The 20,361-nt window shown below is 40.9% G+C and overlaps 1 protein-coding gene across 1 annotated transcript in view; it reads left to right on the forward strand.

Annotated features, from left to right (window-relative positions):
* Window positions 1-20,361, forward strand: part of maml2.L (mastermind like transcriptional coactivator 2 L homeolog) — a 116,923-nt gene that overhangs the window by 70,575 nt on the left and 25,987 nt on the right. The window lies entirely within an intron of this gene.

Below are 20,361 nucleotides of genomic sequence, written 5' to 3' on the forward strand. Positions count from 1 at the left end.
CAAATGGCAAATCACAGCCCTTATTTGGCACCCCTGGAACATTTTTCATGCTAGTGTTGCTCCCCAACTCCTTTTACTTCTGAATGTTGCTCACAGGTTCAAAAGGTTGGGGATCCCTGCTCTAGATCTTGTACCCCAGGGGAAATGCAAATTAACCCATCAATCTCATCTGTCATTGAGATGCTCAGATGCCAGTTTGTTTAGATCACCTTTCAAGAATGCCACATCCTGATAAAATTAATTAGCCTGTATATTTGGCACATTATTTACACTGCCCAGCCAACTGCACTTTTTGTTAAATCTTTTTTTAAAATATTTATTTCATAGTAGTAGAGAGCAGCTGTTTGCATTCTGTACCTATAAGTCTTGGTGTTGTTTCTCCTTTAAGAATGCATTTTTGTGCTGCTTTCCCCATTATGTACCCATGCATTTGTTTGATGATTGGTGGCTTTATGAAAATCACTATAGGGAAGTAAATGTTACTGCAATGTTCTCATAAATCTAGTTCCCCGCTCTGCTTAACTAAACCATCCTTCAAATACCAACTTTTCTCTAACTTTATTTTATGGCATGTGCTTGTATAGACGAGATATGGTGCAGATGTCTGCCCTGAGAAATCTGTGACCCTTTTAAAAAAGAAAATTGTGATCCCCTCGGAGGTCCTGACCCACAGCTCCGTAATCACTGCCTTGGACAATATATATGATCTGCCTACTAAGCTGCCTCCTATTTCAGCACATAGATTTTAACCATGAGCAGTATAAAGTACATATAAAGGCATACTGTACAAGCAGCATTATTATTTTTAAAAATTAAATGATGTAACTTTGCAGCATATTTTATAATAAATTATAGTTATACAGGAAACTCTGAGCATCACTCATGTATTATAAGGGATATAGTACCCCCTACTGTAAATGATAAAGATATTAGAAGTCACTGAGGGATTGTTCTGTGACCATATAAAGGCACAAGGCTGCAGGCTGAGTTATACAGGGAACTCTGAGTATCACTCATGTATTATAAGGGATAATGTACCCCCTACTGTAAATGATAAGGATATTAGAAGTCACTGAGGGATTGTTCTGTGACCATATAAAGGCACAAGGCTGCAGGCTGAGTTATACAGGGAACTCTGAGTATCACTCATGTATTATAAGGGATAATGTACCCCTTCTGTAAATGATAAGGATATTAGAAGTCACTGAGGGGTTGTTCTGTGACCATATAAAGACACAAGGCTGCAGGCTGAGTTATACAGGGAACTCTGAGTATCACTCGTGTATTATAAGGGATAATGTACCCCCTACTGTAAATGATAAGGATATTAGACGACACTGAGGGGTTCTGTGACCATATAAAGACACAAGGCTGCAGGCTGAGTTATACAGGGAACTCTGAGTATCACTCATGTATTATAAGAGATAATGTACCCCCTACTGTAAATGATAAGGATATTAGACGTCACTGTGACCATATAAAGACACAAGGCTGCAGGCTGTTATACAAGTCAGAAAACACTTCTAATATTCAGATTCTAATATGCAATGGGGATACATTATTTTTTATAATACAAAACTTTCAGTAAGTCATGTATCATAAACTACATCACTAACAACATATACTTGTAATATATAACTAGTGATGAGCAAATCTGTCCCCTTTCACTTAGCTGGAAATTCACAAAAAGCATTGGAGTCAATGGACATTTTTTTCTTTCGCCAAAACTCAGTTGATGGTTTTTCATGGAAAAATTTTCACGCAAGAAATTAATGTCTGCTGAAAAAATGTGCTCATTACTAACTGATGACATCACTGAGACACATAAATAAATATACATATAGTTACATAGATATCCATGGTTCTTGCGTATTATAATAAAATAGCTTTCATCATTCAGTATAATGTGTGTAAGTACAGTACCCCCAAAACTTGTATTGTTTCCTAAATCAGTGACTGCTTGGTACTAAACAAAAGGTTTATTTTTAAAAAAAAATATTGCTATTGTGCCAAGACATGACCTTGTGAGATCCACGGCTCAGATTGGTAAAAGGAAATATTCTTGTACAGCTTGTGTTTTTGTAGGCCCTGCTATCAGTCATGCTGGAGAACAGATTGGGAGAGAAGTGTAAGCAGTTCAGGGCCATTCTAATTTACATTGGCAGTGGAATGTGGGAAAACGTTATTATGATTGACTTTGGGTTTTCCTGACACCAGCCTTCAGCACATGCCTATAAATGAATCAAAGAGAGAGAGAGAAGCATACAACATATGGAGAAAACCACGGCCTAGCTAGTTTAACCCAAAGTGGCCTAGTTTTCAGGGGTTTAAGTTGTTTACATGTATGGGATCCCTTATCCAGAAAGCTGATGGAGTTTTCCAAATTACATGAAGGCCATTTCCATAGAGGCCATTTTAAAGGATATGTAACACTTTTAAAATAGTACGGCGTGCAACCGGGGCTGCAAAGAGCCTAATCCGCTTTTGAAGCACACTTTATCTACTTTTAAAATAAGTGACTGTAAAATTGATGAGAGTGTTATTCAAAGAACATTTGCAATGTACATTCATTATTTATTTTTAATTCCAAGATATTAAAGGATACATGTACTGTTAATATGAATGAGTTTTGTTACAACAGCGCCACCTGCTGGTCATTTTCCCACCAGTCTGACCACCAAGTAGTCAAGGAAGTTCTCACCAGAAAGAAAGAGGCTGCTCTGATGTTCTTCTGCTTAGGAAAGATTTGAGAAAGTTTTCTCATTTTTTTCCTAAGCAGAAGAACATCAGAGCAGCCTCTTTCTTTCTCCTGACAACTTCCTTGACTACTTGGTGGTCAGACTGGTGGGAGAATGACCAGCAGGTGGTGCTGTTATAACAAAATTCATAAATAGTAATAGTGCATGTATCCGTTAATATCTTGGAATTAAAAAAAATAATAATAATAATGAATGTGCATTGCAAACTTTATTAGACTCGCATTAATTGTACATTCAATTTTTTTAAAGGTTTACTTATCCTTTAAACAAATTGACATTTTTTTTAATGATTTTGTAATTATAATACAGTAGGGGTCATTAACCAGAAAAGTTAAAAAAGGGCACTTCCTTTAAATTACATTTTAAATTTTTAGACTTCCTTTTCCCTGAGTATATTCTGAATAATTCTCATTTTCTGATAATTTTTTTTGGAATAATGAAACAGAAACTTGAATGAAGCTGGAACTGATTCTTGTTGGTGGCAAAAGAAAAGCATTTTGTGACTATCGCATTGTTTTCCTTGAACGTGGCAGTTATTTTATTATTATGTACGTCTCTCATTGTTGGAGAGCTGTATATGTTGTAATCTGCTTAAGCCTTGACATTCTGCTTGCCGTGTTTCCTACATGAACAAGAATGTTGCTATTTTTGGAACTAAAGCATGCTATATATATATTTATTTTAGCCTTCAATGTGTAGAGAAGCTAATTGTGGTCTTGAAAGGCTTTTTCTGTGAGCAGTTGCTTAAGGAAACAATTATTCAGACACGATAGATCCGTATGTACCAAAGTAGGGGTGGAGGTAGCGGCAGAAGAAGAGGACCTTCAGGGGGACCTTGCTTCTTGGAAGTTGAGGGGAAAACATATTGCTATGGGGTTCCCGTAGATTCTAACTCAAGACTGATGGGCTCATGACTAAGTGCCTACTGGGCATGATATGCGTAGGGCCGACGGAGATGTCTATATTTTAACTTGCTTTTACATTTATATCTGTGGTCCCGGGGATTTCCTAGATTGACGGTTGGCCCACTTCTGTCTGTCTTAGCAGGCAGTGGGACCTTATGTATGCAGGAAAAAAACTGCCAGTCTAATGAGAAGATATGACAGTTATATCATTAATTGCTAAAAACACCAGAGACCAAAGTGATCCCCCTTGGAAATAGGTCCTGGGAAGAGAATCTGTGACTAGTAATGTCTCGATCATAAAAATAATTAGTTAATACAATCCAGTTGATTCCATGCAAGAGCTGGGCAGATTCTATGCTCTTATCTGTTTCTCTTTTAGGTCTTGATGGGCTGTAGACACTTGGCAAGTTTCCCAATGAGCCTCTTGTATTATTGAACGTTAGCAAAGGTACTAGCGGTTACAGTAAAATTTGTTTCTGTGTTTGGGTCAACTTTTTGCTTACAGCTTGTCTATTGGCCTGGTGAGGAGTGAGCCTGGTGAAGATGGTAGCATCATTAAACCTGGGGGATGAAATAGCCACCCTTTAGAGGTTATTGTGGTTGGGAGTTATGGGTATGGTAGTTCTCAGCTGCAGTTCCAGTGGCAGGGTACGGGAACGTTTAAAGTGGGATTTGAAGGTTAGGGGCAGAGTACCTTACAGCCTAGAGCTGTTTTCCCCAACCAGTGGCACGTGAGCACTACGTTGTTCACCAACCCCTTGGATGTTGCTCACAGTGGCGTCAAAGAAGCTGCTTGTTTTTGAACTCCTGGCTTGGAGGAAAATATCAGTTGCATAAAAACCAGTTGTACTGCGAAAAAGAGTCTACTGTAGGCTGCCAGCACATAGAGCCTACCAAATAGCCAATCACAGCATTTACATGCTTACTTTTCTCCCCAACTCTTTTTACTTATGAATGTTGCTCACAGGTAAAAAAAAGTTTGGGGAACCCTGGTGAAGAGAGAGAGGCTTCATTTTCTCGTGCCTTAAGGTTGAACTGGGAGGTGCTGGAGGCAAGTAGGGAGGGTATGTAGTTGCAACATCTGACAGGGGGCTGTCCTGGGGTTAGCTGAAAAAGGGAGGACCCTAAGGTTAAATTGTATGTTGGGGGCTGTAAAGACTAGGCCTGGGGCTAGGCTTTAGCAAAGAGTGTCTGTACTTGGTTTTGTTAGAGGTGGTTCAGGAGGAGTCTTAGTTTTAGGCTTGGCACAGGGTGTTAAAGCTATGTGTGTTCAGTTTACGTTGTTATATTGAGTTATTCTACTGTGGCAGCCTGAGAAGCTAATGAGTATTAATTTATCTTCTAATAAAACTGTAGTCTGTTGTTATATTTGTACCTCTATGACCTCGTACGTAAAGCAAAACCACGAAATAGTGCAAGTTCAAATACAATGAGGTAGTTTATTGTGTCCAAAATATAAGACAATAGGTTTTGCCTGGGGAAGCGGTCGGTGTGTCACCTGGGTGGTACCCGAATGCTTTCCCAAAGATACTCCCACATAACATAAGTTTATATACCCATTTTGATGTCATAGATGGGGGTGATAACAAATGGGGGTATGCCAATACCATACATAGTCTGACTCCTCCTTGTACAATTAATGTCTAGATAATTTGCTTAGTCTTACAAGTTTTACAGACAATATTGCAACATATTGTTCTTAGTTCCAACAGTCCGCAGCCTCACAATCAGCTATTAGCTAAACATAGCCAATGTGGTATTTCCAGTAAGTTTGAGCAACACTTATGCAAAAAGGGGCCCCACAAGACAGTCTGACACTATGCTGGCACTCTGGATTTTAAGTAACAGAGTGATGATCTTTTGTTTGTATGGCCTAGTATAAGCTATATGAGTGACCATTGTCCACAGTAGACCATTAGCCCTTATAGTCCATCCTGCCTTGGGCCCTATAGCGTTATGGCGTCATAGAGGGCGGGGGTGACAACTATCAACCCTCTGACACTAGCCATTCGTCCGTCATAGGATTTAGACCGTTCCAGATATAATTTTTCATAACAAGTCATACTGTTTGTGTTGGATTAGGAGCTTTTATGTTACTGTATATTAATAGGGTTGCTACCTCTTCTGGAATAAAAATAAGATTAGAAATGTATCGTCTTATTTATAATATTGGCACCAAGCATAATTTTTTCTGGCCAGGCCGGTAAAACACCGGATAGTTTTAGAAAAGGGATATCCCAGGGAACTTTGGTTGAAAGTGGAGGGAAAGCTGGATGAGACAAAGAAGATATCTGTTGGCTCTCAAGGAGAAAAGAGTGAAAGCAATTTTAATAGAGAATTAACAGAGCATTTGGGTACTGGGCAGGTCAGACTGCACAGGCGGCACACCGGGTAAAAACCTGGTGGCCCCATCTGCTCCCTGCTTATAGCCATTACCCCGGTTCCAAACTTCCTTCGTTTGCCACGTTCATAGACATTTGAAGGAAAAGGTATGGGTGGGGGGGTGTTCTGGCTGCGGAAGGGGGCTGTAGAGGCCTTTGTGACTGTGGCGAGGGTGCGGTGTGGGGGAACCTGAGGCAGCATACCTGTTGGGCCCCCAAGTCCAACAATGGTACTGGGGCACCTTCAGAGCAGACCCTATTTTAGCAACATAGCCAAGTACAACTTCCAATATTAAATATAAAAGTCATTCTCTAGCCACTGTGTAGTGGTGCAAAGACTTGCATGGGGACTTATATGCAGTGGCATCTCACAAATTCATACCTCCTCATGACCATGAGCATTTTGTGGCCACACCTGCTAATTACCATGTTCATTTTACTAAATTTGTCAGGTTATGAACATATTTTTTTCAGTTATTACAGCTATTACAGTTTGAAGCAATGAAGGTGAATTGCTCTTTAAGCTGTGAGTCTAACTTCTCCGAAGGGACCTGTTATCTTATATTGTTACAATTACTTATTTGCTTATCTTGAAATTGTTACAAAACTATCTTATCTGAACCTTCTGGGCTCTCGGCCATAAGCCAATTAAGTTAGAAACTTTTTTTCTTTCACTGGCTGTTCAGTGCAGAGAAAATTGGGACTTTCCAGTACAAACGAGGGACTGTGGGTTGAGCTGTCAAAAGAGGGACTGTCCCTCTAAAAACAGGACAGTTAGGAAGTATGCAAATGAAACATGAACCCCAGTTTTTGGACAGAGGGCAGAGTGCACCTTGCACTGCTCAGTAGGTAGACACAAGTGATTAGTTTATGGCACAGTAAGGGCATGGGGTGTTTTGCATTAAGTAAAAACTTCACAAAATCTCATAAAATTGTGCGACATTCCACCAAAATAATGGGAAGCATTTTGCATAGCAATAGCATACTGTATATCCTCAGTCCCAGTTGCTCAGGCCAGAAATTCTCAAAATCAGGTTGACCAAAACCCCTATTTAATTCTCCATTAATTATGCAGTGTAGTGAATGCAGAGGTCTCTCCAAAATGCCGAGAAGCAGCAGATGTGGGAGGCAAGGGGTGGATTAATGACTTCTGCCGGGAGTGTTTTTTCCGGTGAAACAGACCACATTGAGAAATTGTAGCTCGGACTTGTAAAAAAATGTTTGCCGCTGGTGAAACCATCAGTTCTGCTGTGAAACTGTACTGGGTGAAAAGTACTTTGTACGACCGTGATCCAAACTAAGATATAATTAATCCTTATTGGAGGCAAAAACAATTGCGTATCTTGACAGCGCTATATAAATAAATGATGATGATGATCATATTGGGTTTCGATGGTTCTTCACTATGGAGATCCAATAACAGACCCCTTAAAAGGAAAACATCAGATTCCGAGCATTCTGAATAAGAGGCCACATGCCTGTATTAAAATATGTGTTGTTGACGGGATTCTGTCATGGTTTTTATGGTGTAGTTTTTATTTCTAAATTACACTGTTTACACTGCAAATAATTCACTCTACAATATAAAATTTCCCTCCTGAAATTTTGTAATAGTTGTAATATTGGTGTGTAGGTGCATCTCAGGTCATTTTGAAAGAGCCAGCACTTTAGGATGGAACTGCTTTCTGGCAGGCTGTTGTTCCTCCTACTCCTAACTGTATGTGTCTCAGTGGGACCTGAATTTTACTATTGAGTGTTGTTCTTGGATCCATCAGGCAGCTGTTATCTTGTGTTAGTGAACTGTTATCTGGTTACCTTCCCATTGTTCTGTTGTTAGGCTGCTGGGGGGGGTGATATCACTCCAACTTGCAGTACAGCAGTAAAGAGTGACTGAAGTTTATCAGAGCACAAGTCACATGACTGGGAGCAGCTGGGAAACTGACAACATAGCCGCATGTCAGATTTCAAAATGAAATATAAAAAAATCAGTTTGCTCTTTTGAGAAACGGATTTCAATGCAGAATTCTGCTGGAGCAGCACTATTAACTGATGTGTTTTGGAAAAAAAACTTTTTGATTTCTCATGACAGCATCCCTTTAACATAGATATTATGATGTATTCATTTAGTGTGTAAAGAGTCAGGAAAAGTATTATTGAAATTTCTATGTAGGGCCTGGAAGCCTTAGAGGTCCTTGATGTGGTTCCTAAAACCCATAGGGCATGACCTCTACTTTGCTTGACTGATATGTCTCTAGTGTTGGACTGAGGTGTCCAAGGCTACAACCTTGGGGCCCTCCACCCCAGTCTCTTAGTCCTCCATCCACCAACGCTCCTCCTCCACCACCACCACCTGCACCCTGTGCCACTTCAGATGCATATCGTTTCTTTTACTTTCAGCTCTCTTATCATTAGGAGCGTTGCTGGCAGGGTCAGCGGGGCCCACAAGGGCCGGGGCCTGCCAGGCTTGTCTATTAATGTTTCAGAAACACTTTTTTCACTTGGCTTTGTAAGATTAGTAAATCAAAGCTGAAAAATTTGTAGCACCATCTGGTTTAAACCATTAAGGGGGTCAAGCGTAATAAGCAGTTATGCAGGATATAAATATATATATATATTGTATATGATGTACTTATTATGACTCCCCTGTAAAATGTTTTTAACCTGCATTGGGGTATCTGGCTAAATTAAAATGTCTACACAGCTGTAGTGATGGGCAGAGCTTTGCTTCTTGTCGAATGTTTTGCTATACAGGAAGGTCAGGCCTCGGGGGAAATTGCAGCTGCCAGGCCATATTGCTTGACTAACACAGACATTTGCATTTATAAGAGCACATCTGGAATGAATTGATACACAGTATAAGAAATGCTTTTGTGCAGTATGGATCGGTTCCTCAGAGAGCATAGGCAGAGGATAATGTAGAATTAGGGAGCCTTAGTCTCCCCAAATATGGACCCATTGCTGTAAAGTCATGTACAATTATGAGCTCTTCAAAGGAAAACTTTTGTTGATTGCTACCCCAAACAGAATTCTGTTTCTTCCTCCCCTGGCTGAAAGTTTGGGTACTGGGGCTTTATTTAAAAGAAAAACTATATATGTATTTTAGCTTATAAAGGAGCTTCTTACACATAAGCATTCCCGTGGCATAAATCTTCTTCTGGTGGAAAATACCATCATGTCTAATAGGAAGTGCTCTTCAGCCTTATGGCATAAATAATTACATATAGGGGCAGATTTATTAATGGTCGAATAGTGAATTCGAAATTTTTAAATTCTTTTTTTTTTTTGGTGTCAAAATTCACACATTCAAATTTTAATCCCCCAATTCGAATGTAAATTTGAATGTCAGATTTATCACACCTCAACCATGGAATCAGTTCTAATTCGAATATTCGCCACCTTAAACCTGCCGAATTCATTTTTAAATCAATGGCAGAGGTCCATTAATCCATTTAAATATGTTAAGAGCCGTCCTGACATTCGAAAATTTGATTAGAATAAGAAACTAATTTTCGGGTTCCTTCCCATTTGATCCAATTTTTAGACATTCAAATTTTTTCATAAATAACCTCCCATTCGAGTTGTGAGTTCATTCAAATTTATTAAAGTAAAAAAAAATCATATCAATTTGAAATTTGACTTTTAATAAATCTGCCCATTAATCTAAAATGTTCTTCCGATTGGTGGCATATACCATAATATCCAATGGGCTGTTCTCTTCAGCTTTGTGGCATAATCCATTATAATACACAAAAGCCATGAATATCCTGTAAATTATATCCTTATAAACGGTGAGTTCTGATGTCATCAGTTATAAACTGTGAGTTCTGATGTCATTTCTGTCACATGACTCACTGAAACTTGTGTATTATAATAAATAAAGTACTCCCAGTTGTAAAATATGAGGATATTAGAAGTTATCTCGGAGTTCCATGACCTGTATAAAAACACTTGGCCTTGGCCTCGTGTCTTTGTATGGTCATGAAACTCCTCGGTAACTTATAATATCCTTATATTTTACAAGTGGGGGTACTTTATTCACTATATATCTGTTGGGAAGTGTTCTTCAGCCTAGTTTCCTGAACCATTATATCCAATCGGAAGTGCTCTTTTGGCCTTGCAGCATAAACCATGTATTTTATATATATATATATATATATATATATATATATATATATATATATATATATATATATATATATATATATATAGAAAAATGGCAAAAAAGGACCAGCACTCCGTGTTCCAAGAAAGTCAAAATGGTTTATTCAAAACTCACAGTGTCTCCAACGTTTCGACCCTCTTTGGGGTCTTTATCAAGGAATCCTTGATAAAGACCCCAAAGAGGGTCGAAACGTTGGGGACACTGTGAGTTTTGAATAAACCATTTTGACTTTCTTGGAACACGGAGTGCTGGTCCTTTTTTGCCATTTTTCTATATAACCATATTTGGCCATGCACCCGGCATAAAAACGCATGTGAAGGAGTGCGGGTATTTTTCTATAATCCTGCTATATATATATATATATATATATATATTGGGAAATCATTCTGAGCTTGGTGGTATAAGCCACTATATATAATGTGAAGTTGTCTGCAGCTTGGAGGCATAAACCATTATATCCAGTAGGAAGTATTCTTCGGGCTGGTGGCATAAGCCATTGAGAAGTAGTCTTCATATCTTCAGCTTTTAATAGATGACTCTTGTAAATTCACATTCATCATGATGCTTTACAGTTGTTAGATATTTTAATATATACATTCAGGATATCCAACCTGCAGCCCTCCAACAATGTGTCCACCCACCACATATTACAGGGTGGTGGCATATGTGTCAGGAGTGTTCTATGGTGAAGCACTCTGCTTCGTTTTCAAGATGGCGGAGCCCATGGCCACACTGTGACTTCAACTCACTGCATTGTGATGCTGCATGCCATTATCACGTCGCCGACTGTCATGAGAATTCAAAATAAAAGGACACCAGAGACCCAGGTTAAATCCCCAAATATAGGTTCTTCCTGAGTGAGTTCCTGGGTGCGCTATATTTTTTGTATTGACTGATCCGTGGTGCCTGACCCTTCTGTCTGCCCTGACTTTCTTGCCTGGATATTAGTCAAGCTCTACGTAACCCCCTTTGTACCGCAAATTGGACTATTTTCGCTCAGTCTGCAGACCAGCTTCCTCCTTGGTCCAAACTCCAACCTACTAGAGCTACTAAGACCTGACAGTATGAAGGTGAAACCAGCCAGCCAAAAACAGAAACCATTTATTGGATTTTAAATAACTTCTCCCAACATTATTTGGGCTGATATTTTCTAAGTGCTGATTGATTCCTATGGGTTATGTGGGATTGGGGCAAATTTGGCTCATCTATAAATAACACCTTTGGAGTATGAATTTCTGGATGATGGGCTGATCTGTTGCTATGTTACAGAAGATGACAGAAGAATAGAAGCCACCCTTGTCCATGGGCAGATTAAGGTCCTTGCTTTACTGTGCATGAGACATCTAGGTTTTAATGATGGGCCAATTGCAAAAAGACCAGAACCGGAACGTCCTTTCCCTAGGTCAAAAGCTGGTGTTAAATTGTATGATTTAACCACAGAGTCTTAGTGAAAGCTTGTGAAGAAATTTAGTCTGCATAGGGTTTGATTTGGGTGCACTTTATTTAGCAGTCATGTCCTTTCTGTATATGCTTGGAGAATTGACTGTGACATTCTCAGGCTCCATTTCCATGTTCCCTGCACAACGCTTGCCAATTTTCTACAGTCTGTTTCCAGGTGGAAAATGTAAGCAGGCTTAAGAGAGGAGCTGCTGATTGTAGCGTCAGGCATCCAGAAGTAACAGACTCCATGCTGTGAGTTCCGCTCTGTCCTACCATGTTTACAGACCACAAACAACTCCACTCACCTTTCCTTCTCCATCTCACAAAACATCATTCATTCGAATCTGCTCCGTCTACTGAATTGGACTCCATCTGGTGACCATACCCCGGGCAGCTTGGGGCGTAGTCACATGCAGCCAAACACTGACCCTCTTCACTGAGCTCTGATATTGCCGATCGGTACATTTATTTGAAAACTAAAATCTGCTGAAGTCGGTAGAAGTTTCCGAGCTGTAGTAATCTGTTTGTTTTAAGGAGAAAGAACTCCTGACGAAGCTTCACTGAAACATCTGTAGTAGCGTTAGGGCAGATCTTCCTTTTCTTTATTGGATACTAGTAAATTTGCACTACCAGTCTGAGGCTGACAGCTTTGGGTAGGTGGTTGCCCAACTTCTGGAATTGCCATTGTTGCCTTGAGCCCCCACATTACCTTTGCTGTCAACTTTTGATAAAACCTCCCTGTGATTGATGTCAGTGGTAGGCTCGTCCCCTCTTATGTCCAGAAGGGGCGGGGCCTGCATTATTTGGGCAGCTTGGGTAAAAAAGTGGGGTTTCTGGTACAGCTTGAGGTGGGTGGTAGGTCCAGCTTGGTGTTGCCAGACCAGCCACTTGAGCCCTTCTGCATTCCCAATATACAAACTATTCACCTCATGCACCTTCAACAAATAAAAGTCCAGTATGTATGGTGCCACATTAGGTACAAAAATGACATCCCTGTGCACATGCACCTTTGTGCACAAATGTGCATATGTGGGGGTTGGTAGGGGTGAAATACATGGACAGGACATGTATAGGTGGGTCGGAAAGGATGGAGGAACAGTGAGAGCCAATAAGGAAAGGGCTAAAGATGGTGGCTAGTGAGATATGGAAGGGTGGGGAGATATCACCCTCCTCAATGTAATGGCACAAGAAGCTTCTCCAGTGGGGAAACTTTATACCCCAATCTGTAACCTGCCATTCACACGAGTGGAAACCTCTTGTCACTGGCAGGTTTCAGCCCTTAAAATAGACCAGTATATAAAATATAGTGAATAAAGTACCCCCACTTGTAAAATATAAGGATATTATAAGTTACCGAGGAGTTTCATGACCATATAAAAACACGAGGCCGAAGGCCGAGTGTTTTTATACAGGTCATGGAACTCCGAGGTAACTTATAATATCCTCATATTTTGCAACTGGGGGTACTTTATTTATTATAATACACAAGTTTAAGGGAGTCATGTGACAGAAATGACATCAGAACTCACCGTTTATAACTGATGACATCAGAACTCACCGTTTATAAGGATATAATTTACAAGATATTCATGGCTTTTGTGTATTATATAGGGATTAAATGACCCCCTCTTGTAAAATATAAGAATATTATAAATTACCGAGAAGTTCCATGACCATATAAAAGCAGAAGGCCGAGGTAACTTCTAATATCCTCATATTTTGCAACAGGGGGAACTTTATTTATTATAATACACACGTTTCAGTGGGTCATGTGAAAGAAATGACATCACTGGGCTCCGATTATAACCGATGACATCACTAAGCACTAAGGATATAATTTAAAGGATATTCGTGGCTCTTGTGTATTATAAGACTGAATCAGCTATTCATGTGAATGACGGGCAACACATGCAAGTATTGGGCACTTCTCCTGTGTCTGAAACATCTCTCACTAGCCGAAAAATCTTCCCCGTGCCATAGGCCCCAGATTGACATTGTGTCTTGCAAATATCCACAATGCAGTGTTTTTTCCACAATCCCAGCAACATCATGGGTTAAAAGGGATGCAATTTCCAGCAATAGACATTAATATGACATCTGCTCCTTACTCTCTGGGTGCCATATACCTTCAGGGTGGTGACAGCTCAATGTTCCCCTGCATCAGTCGGAGCAGTTGTCAGTGATTCATCAGAACAGACTGGGTGTGCAATGGACTTGGCACAAATACACACTAGTGTTTCTCTATTATTCTATAGTATTCTCTGACCCCCTATTTTGCTTTTAAAGTCATCGGTCACCTATATACTATATACTGAGACAATTGGTTTTCATTTTCTGTTCTTTGTGGTTTTTGAATTATTTCGATTTTTATTCAGCAGCTCTCCAGTTTGGAATTTCAGCAATCTGGTTGCCAGCGTCCAAATTCCCCTAGCAACCACGCAGTGATTTGAATAAGAGACTGGGACATGTATAGGAATAGCTTGAGTGTTAGAGTTTTTAATACCTCAAATGATCTCGAATTAACTCACTACTTGAAGTGGAAAAAACTTGATCCTGCGAGTTCGAGTTGCGAAACCCAAAAACTCGACTCAATTCAGTTTTCCGTGGGAAAAAAACATAAATCACTCACAACTTATTCAAGTTTTAGGCATAATTCTCCAAAAAACATCATGCAGGCTGCTAACTTCTTCAAATGGTTCAAGGGACCTCTGCTATTAACTCGTACATGACCTGGACAGGTTTTGGATGGTGTATTTTCAGATTCAAGCTATTTCCAGGGTCGGGGGGGGGGAGTTTTGAGTTACAGGTGGTTTTTTTTAAACCTGAAAATATGAGTTTTGACCAAAAAAATCAACTGGAAAACTCGAATTTTCATGGGAACTCGAACCTTATTATATAACCTCCTTAGACTTGGCAGCATCCGAGTAGCGAAAGGCTCCTCCCAACGTGAAAGGAGGCAGAAGCATCAGCCGTGACCGGAACCTTGGCGTCTATTATGGGCAGTGTTGGACTGGCCCGGCGGGACACCGGGAAAAAACCTGGTGGGTCCCGACCCTTAATGGGCCCCTGCCAGGCAAGTCCCCTCTCCTGATCAGATTTGGTGGAAAAAAACGTTTTTTCAGGCGCTGCGCAGCGCCGTATGTGCATGTGCTCAGCACCTGTTGATTTAGGAGCACAGCAGTGGCGCCTTTATCCATACGCGTTCGGCGCATCATATTGGGGGGGACGAGGGGTCGGAGGGGGCCCTGGACATTAGTCCCGGTGGGCCCTGGGCCCCCCAGTCCGACCCTGATTCTGGGTTTTGAGATACCGGACGTGACAATTGTGCTAAAAGGATTCTAATATGGTCAAAAAAATAAAGATTTGAAAACCCTGAAAATTTTTTGTTGACTTTGAAGTGGGTCAGAGGGAAAAATTCAGTTTTTTCACCAGAATGCTCAGTATCTGTCAGGCTGCAGCTCCCTTTCCTACAGCCCAAGTTTAACATCCAAAACGCGGACAAATAAGCCTCTAAACAATCTGGATCAACGTGAGCAAAAGAAATTGTGTAGGTGTTTCCTACACATCTGTGCTTAAAGGAAATGAGCACAAGATATGAGAACTCTTGCCATGGAGTTGGGGAAGTTAGAGTTTTCCTTCATGGGAATGGGATCCGTTGCCAACATAAGATGCCTAAGATTTCCCTAGGGGCCACTTTCTCCATTGGAAAGAGGGAGGAGGAATTAGTGTGAGAAGCCCAGCAAGGCAGCCATAAAGCTGAGGATCTGTATGAGAGTGTATCAGAGGCAGCACAGGACGTATAGAGGAATGGGAATGTGTTTGTGAAACAGCATGTGGAATTCATTTACTCAAAGCTGTGTTATACTCGGTTAAACTCTATCGCTCCCTCAGCACATCTGTATGGTAACATAAGTCACTGCATCAATAGGGAAGATTACATTAGCCCTAATCCCAATCACCCTCATGCTCTTGGGGAGCTTATCCTTAACTGGAGGTAAAGTGCTTGTCGTTTCTATGAGAAGAGAGTATTCAGTAACATTCATAAAATATTTGATTCATAGTCTATTCCAGCCATTTCACAATTTTACGCGTCTGAAATCCATGCGTCGGTTTCAAAATAATAGTAATGTCCAGTGTGATACAGTGTAGTACTGTCGGCCCTGCCCACGAGGAGCCCGGATCAATGTGAGGCTACAACTCAGGGTTTATATGAGAGCACAGCAATCCGTACTTCTGAAATTAGTATGTTCATAGTCCATGGCACTCAACAGGTAGAATCTTGAAGTAAAGTCTTTAATGGCCCCAACTGAAAAAAAACATACAGTGAACCTCTTACATCTATTAATGTATTTTCAGCACTGTACATTTCTACAATACAGTAACAGTACAAACAAGGACGACAAACATTGCAATAAATAAATTATTAGGGATATCACTATTCCTACATTTGATTCAGCTGAATCCAATTGCCTGGCTGGAACCAAATCCAAACCCTTAAAACAACATGGGGGTTTTTTACTAAACTCTGATTGCAAAAATCACGAATTTTTCGGAATTTATTAAACCCAGAGGATGGAAAAGTCCTAATCAGAAAATCCGGCATCTCAGACCTGTCGAGGTTGCACATAAGTTAATGGGAGAAGTCTCAATGATTTTTTGATGTGCGCTGGGTTTCGTGCAATACCCCGACGTTTTCAGAGTTTTCGGGTGAAAATTACAAAAAAAATCGTGAAAATCAGATGAAAAAGTCTGAAAAAATCGTGAAAATCAGATTTTTTCCAGCAAAGCAAATTTTCAGGAAAATGTAATAATAAATAAGCGTAAAAAAACCGAGCAGATTTGATCGGAGTTTGTAGTAGAAAATATTGAGATAAATTCAGACTTTGATAAATAACCCCCCATGGCTTTGGATGACGTGACAATTTTTTCCCGATTGGTGTGTCCCTTACTGGAAAAAAAAGTCTTTGGAGGGGCCCGGTGCACTGAAATCCCTACCTGTCAGGCTTACCAGCCGGGGTTCCAGCAAAGAAGGACTTATTCGAGCTGATCATGACCCACAAGTGGCTCACACAACACAAATCCGACCTGAAGGCAGTGGCGGAACTACCGGGGGAGCAGGGGGTGCGAGCGGGCCAGGGCCCGCACCCCCTCAGGGCCCCCCGGCAGCGCCGCACGCCACTGAAATCACCCTGCAGCGCACCGTAAGGAGGGGGCGGGGCCCGGCTGCACGTCACGCACCAGGGCCCGCCCCCCTCTAGGAACGCTGCTGCCTGAAGGTTGAACAGGAGGTCTGTGAGTGCAGAGAAGTCACTGGGGCTCATTTATCAACACTGGGCAAATTTGCCCATGGGCAGTTACCTATAGCAACCATTCAGTGATTAGCTTTTTGAGCCAGCTGCAAGTAGAACAATGAATGCAGCAATCGTGATTGGTTGCCATGGGTTACTGCCCATGGGCAAATTTGCCCAGCGTTGATAAATAACCCCCAGTGAGGTTAAAAATTATGCATACCTCCCAAATGTCCTGTTTTCAGAGGGACATCCCGCTTTTGACAGCTCAACCTGTAGTCACGGATTTGTACTGGAAAGTCCCCATTTTCTCTGCGCTGAACTGCCAAAAAAAGATACAATGTTTCAAACTTAATTGGCTTTTGGCAGAGAGCCCAGAACAGCCAGGTTCAGATAAGATACTTTTGTAACAATTTTGAGATAAGCAAATAAGTAATTGTAACAATTTAAATAAGGAGGTCCCTTGGGAGATAACTCACAGCTTAAAGGGCAATTCACCTTCATTAGCAAAACTGTAACAACTGGAAAAAAACACAGAAATATGTTCAAACTTTCATAACCTGCCAAATTTTGTAAAACGAACATGGTAATTAGGGGGTGTGGTGAAAAAATGGGCTTGGTCAATAATTTGTCCTTTTTTTTTATTTCTAAAATGTTGGGAGTTATGGATGATGGCTGAAGAGGAGTACCAGGGATGAGGCAGGAGACTTGGTCAACAGATCCTGGTCGGGGCAGGCAGCCAAGATTCAAGGTCAGGTGGTCTAGACAAGCAGGAGGTCTAGACGGGCAGCAAAGGTTTGTGGTCAAACAGGCAGGGTCGGCAACAACAAGGAAACTCAGTAGGACAAAAGTGCCCCAATAGGCACGAAACGCGTTAGGTCTTCATGTCCTAATAAATTTTTCTACTTTTTACATTTGTTTCTATATTTTTGGAGATCCTCACATCCTTTTGGATACAGTGTTTTCAGGCTCGGGAAATACCCTTAATAACCTGGTACAGATTAGCGTCTGAAGCTTCCTTAAATATGGTAACATTTGACACAGATTCATAGGCGACAAACGTCAACACGCGATTGCATCAAAACATACGCGGCACAACATGTGAGCGCCGACGTGACACAATGGGAGTGCACCAAACCATGGTAAGTGTCCCTACACCTGCCCACCCCTCGTCCACCTACTCCCGGCCCATTCTGATGCCTGACTGCTCATAGGTAAGTGAGCGGCTGAGGAAGGAGGGGTCCTTTAGAACTATAGAGGAAGTTGACCCCCGCAGTCCGGGCCCCTCTCTTCCCCAAATCCCCTGCGGCCATGGGTTCTGCTTCCTCTACAGTTACACCACTGGCAACTCCTTTGTGAAAGATTTTTTATTTGGCAGAAAAAGTGGATTTGGTACATCCCTAATAAATATAAATATGCAGAGTTAAAATGCAGGTTTGAAAGTTTAATCTGCTGATGCGCCATATTGAGAGCCCAGAACAGCCTCCAGGTGCACTTTTGTAATAATTTTGAGATAAGCAAATAAGTAATTATAACAATTAAGATAAGCAGGTCTCTTGGGAGAACTTAGATTTACATCTTAAAGGAAAACTATACCCCCCAAACAATGTAGGTTTCTATAAAAAGATATTCCATAAAACAGCCAATATGTAAAATCCTGCTTCATGTAAATAAACCATTTTCATAATAATACAATTTTCTAGTAGTATGTGCCATTGGGTAATCATAAATAGAAAATTGCCATTTTAAAAAATAAGGGTCGCCTCCTGGGATCGTAGGATTCACTGTAGTCACAAACATACCAACAAACCATACATCTTAGGTCACATGAGCCAATTAACAAACAGAGTTGTGTCTTTTGCTTCCACACTTCTTCCTGTTACAGTTAGAGTTGAAGTATTTCTGGTCAGGTGATCTCTGAGTCAACACACAGACCATCACGAAATGGTGGCTCAAGGCAAGAGATGTAAAAGGACAATATTTACTTAAATATATATTCCAGTTTGGTAAGATTCTTTAATATGCCACTTAATATGATATGAACTATCTGTTGCTTAAGTGTTCATTTTGGGGATATAGTTTTCCTTTAAGGGCAAAGACAGACGAGAAGATTCAGGGAGATTAGTCGCCCGGTGACAAATCACCTCTTATTCGGCTACTAATCTCCCAGGACTGCCTCGATGCCGGCTAGAATCTAAATCGCCAGTGCGATGGCACTCAGCGCAATTTGTTTTCCAAAGTCGCCCGAAGTTCCTCGTGAGGCAACTTTGGGCGACTTTGGAAAACAAAGCCATCCCTCAGGCAATTTAGATTCTAGCTGGCAGGGAGGCAGTTCTGGGAGATTAGTTGCCCAAAGAGGACTGTAATTACTGGGAAAAAAACACAGAAATGTCCTCAAACTTTCCTAACCTGCCAAATTTTGTAAAATGAACATGGTAATTAGGGGGTGTGGCCACAAAAGTGGGCATTGTCCTTTTTTGCCCGCCCTATGTGCTACCACTCTTTTTGTCGCTCTTTTTATTTCCAAAATCTTGGGAGTTATGGTAAGTGAATGGTCCATCAGCACATGAGGAAGCGAAGCCACACTTCATTGCAGCCAGTCCCACCTTTAGTAAATAAGCCCTAAAGCGTTTCCCAGGTCGGCAGACATTTTTGCACATGACCATGAGTACTTTCTTACTCGACAATGAAAATGCTATATTTTACAATGATCCGTTGACCTTATGCAACATGAATTTAATGCACTGCATGTAAATATGATATGCAGCGTGTTTCCTCACATTATCAAAATATGTGTTTTAATGTTCCCCCTGGCATTTTCCAGTGGTTGTGTTCCCCTTAGCTGACCTTGTGTGTTTTTTTGCCTTGAAATATCTTTACCCGCGCTCAATATGGAGTTCATTTTCACATGACAGATCTCCCTTTGGCACTTACCCAACACCCCGTGCGTTTCTCTCCAGTTTCCGCTCTTCTTGCAGTGAAAAACAAATGAAGGCACTATATAACCTTATCTGTTGATGAGATGCTACAGGATTAAAATATTGGGGCCCATTTACTAACATGCCGTAGGTGCTAACACATAGCAGATATATATAGGCCAATCCGATCTCTGGCTAATTTTAAAGGTATTTTGTCCTGATTTTTATGGTGTAGTTTTTCTACTACTCAATGTAACTGATGGAGTTGCAACTTGGCCGGACTTGGATTTTTAGTATTTGAGTGCAGTTCTCATATGTTCCATTAGGGCATGGGGCCATATTCAGCAATGCAGGAAACTTTTATCTGGTTACCTTAAGGTAACCATACACGATGTCGCCAAACGAGCGGATCTCTCTCCGATATGCCCACCTTGAGGTGGGCAATATTGTGCTGATCCGATCGTGGGCCCTAGGGCCCAACGATTGGATCCTAACGCATGTGAACGGG

Source organism: Xenopus laevis, chromosome 2L, assembly GCF_017654675.1.
Source record: "Xenopus laevis strain J_2021 chromosome 2L, Xenopus_laevis_v10.1, whole genome shotgun sequence".
NCBI lineage: Eukaryota > Metazoa > Chordata > Amphibia > Anura > Pipidae > Xenopus > Xenopus laevis.